General features: G+C 35.1%; 1 pseudogene across 1 annotated transcript; it reads right to left on the reverse strand.

The window, feature by feature from the left end:
* Positions 1-966: 966 nt before the first annotated feature.
* On the reverse strand, positions 967-1,486 carry LOC308618195 (keratin-associated protein 13-1-like; annotated as a pseudogene). Its single transcript has one exon. The product of its transcript is annotated as a keratin-associated protein 13-1-like (transcript).
* Positions 1,487-2,832: the final 1,346 nt, after the last annotated feature.

The following is a 2,832-nucleotide window of genomic DNA, read 5'->3' on the forward strand; positions in this document are numbered from 1 at the left end:
TATTTTTAATCCAATTGTAACCAATTCTACATTTAATTTATTGCATTTTTTAATTTTAGAATTTCTACTTGATTCTTTTAATATGTTTCAATGTTCTGAAAATTTTCTATCTCTTTATTTCCTAAGCATATGGATTATAGTTATAAAATCTATGACTTACCTTTCCATTTACTGAATCCCTTGTAAGTCTGTTTATACCACATAACACATATTTTGCTTTTAATAATTTCTTAACTTCTTGAAGTCTGAAAAATTTTCCTTGGATATCAAACTATAAGTATATCTGTATCATCTATATATTCATCTATATTTACATATTCATTTATAGCTATATATTCATTGGTAATTATAGCTATATAAATCTATATCTATAACAGTGTCTATGTGCGGATCCACATCCTACAAGGGAATCAATCTAATTCCTGATTCTGAGATATTCTGTTCAAACAGTACTCTTCCACCAGTTATAGTCTGAGTAAGAAAAATATCTGAGGTCCTCTAAAATTTGTTCAAATCCCCAACTTTGTAGGATTTCAGAACCTATTCCCATGTGCATATTGATCTTTTCATATTATCTCTTTTATCTATCACAAACCCTAGTCAATAAACACTTTTATCTATTACAATCACATAAACAATAATAATAAACAAGTAACAACAATAAACATAGCTGGATATCAGAATCAATTAATTTTTTAGATTATAATGACTTTTCACACAATTTTGGAAGAAAACACAATGTCAATTCTATCTGCGATGCAGACTTTAGACTTTATTTTGAGTTAGTACTTTAATAATAAAAATTTTTGGATAAAGTTTGTCAGCCAATATTTAAGACCAGAGACAAGGTGACAATTTGATAATTAGAAATAAGAGGGTAATTCTTTCTGTAGATGATGAAAACAATAAAGGTTATGAATAGAGTCCTTGAAGACATTGGACAAGATTAAAAATTATGTATGATGATCAGTAGGAGCCAGATCCACAGGTTGGTCTCTAACAAGGCTGGAAGTTCCCAGAAGTGAAGTAGGATGGGTAGCAGAATCTAGATCCATAGTTTAGAGAAGGGAAACCATGGACTCTGCAAGCCATGGGTCTGAAGCTACTGGAACCACAGCCTGGTAAGTAGGAGCTTACAGATCCATAGCCCAGGGAGCAGCTGTTGCTGGACCCAAAGCCTAGAGACCCAGAATAAGTTGTCTGAGAGGGCCTGCAGAGTGTGGAGATTCTTGAGTGGTTTCAGGATATCTGGATAGGTCTAGACACCACATAGAATATCTGATACCTAGTGGGTTTACATCAGGTTTCCTGACAGCCACTGTAGAGAGAGGAGCGCAGCTGGCAGGTAGTGGGAGAGCAGAGGTCAGTACCAGTCACAGTATACCAGGTTACTAGGGTAAGAAGAGCCCCAGGAGCAGCCTGAATAGCACAGGTGGTCCCCAAAGGAGAGAGAGGAGAAGTTTCCAGAGCAGCGGTTGTAGGACATATTGACAGGAGATGTGAGTTCAGCTGAATTACAGTGAGAAGATTCTGAGTTTGAATATTACTCCTGGACTGTGGTATTTATATATTCACAGTAATGGGTGTGGCACCTTACAGTAACATCTTTTCCATATTTGAGCCCACTCATTTGCTTACATGTAACTCAGTAATTCTTTTTGTAATAGCAGTTAACTAACTCCCTTCATCTTATGTTTATAAGTGAACTTGTTTTTATAGCTCTATGTCAATGAATTACATCTGTGTTATGAATGGTCTGACAGTATGGAATTAATGTCTACTTCATCATGGCCAAGGAAGCCCCTCTTATTTTCTTGGGCAATAACTACTTGTATATCTACTCCTGGTTGGGCTGGGGAAGGTTTTCTTCCTAGATTGGGGACTGCAATGCTGCCATCTCCCTTTTGTACCAATTGTCAAGGGGCAGAAATCAGGTCTTGATGAGAAACCTTACAAAGATTGCATTTATAGCAAACCATTGATTCTCACTCTCCAGCATAATTTTCCATCTTACTTACTTACTATTTCCAATTTGCTTAACTATTAGCAGTGCTTACTATGTCCAACCTAGAAGAGTCATATAAAATACGCCAAAGGGGTTGAGAGAGCTCACTAGGAATGGGGATAATCTTGAATAAATTTATTTAAATTGTTTAAAAAGTTAATCAATTCTAAAGCAAGAACAGACAACTATGGACATATGTGAAGAAAAACAAAGTGGGAGACACTATGGAGATGAAGTGAGGAAACTAGTGACAGTGGTAGAAAGAGGGACAAATCTGCCAGGATTTTCTTCTAACCCAGTGGACAACCTATGGATATTCTACTTTTAATTCAACTAAATCAAAATTGTTTCAAAATGAGCTCAATTCATGATTTTTGTAGATATATTTATATTTGTAAAACGTCCTAGGGTTTCTCCTCCCACGATATTTCTGAACCCCATCACAAAAGTTTGAATGCCTTCTGAGCATTTCCAAGACCTTGGTAGATCCCTACTTAAGTACATGATTTTGTCCCAGCTTTCTTACTAAAGGTGAACCCAGGTTTTGAAAAGCTTGAAGTTTATAACTTCAGGGTCCTTTTTTAGCACAAAGAATACAACACTGTGAATATAATGGTAGAAATAAATATGAATACTACTTTAGAATAAAGATAATATTAACCAACAAAAACCTACAGGTTGACTAAAGACACAAATATTACAAAATCAAGACATTAATATATCATCTATAAACTTTCCCCAACATTTCTTGGCTACACAGTCCTTGATCACCTGTACATAGGATTATGGTTTTATCAACATGATTTTATTTGGAAAGAATAGAAATA

The sequence above is a fragment of the Mesoplodon bidens genome (assembly GCF_964165515.1).
Source record: "Mesoplodon bidens genome assembly, chromosome: 5".
NCBI classification, from domain to species: Eukaryota; Metazoa; Chordata; class Mammalia; order Artiodactyla; family Ziphiidae; genus Mesoplodon; species Mesoplodon bidens.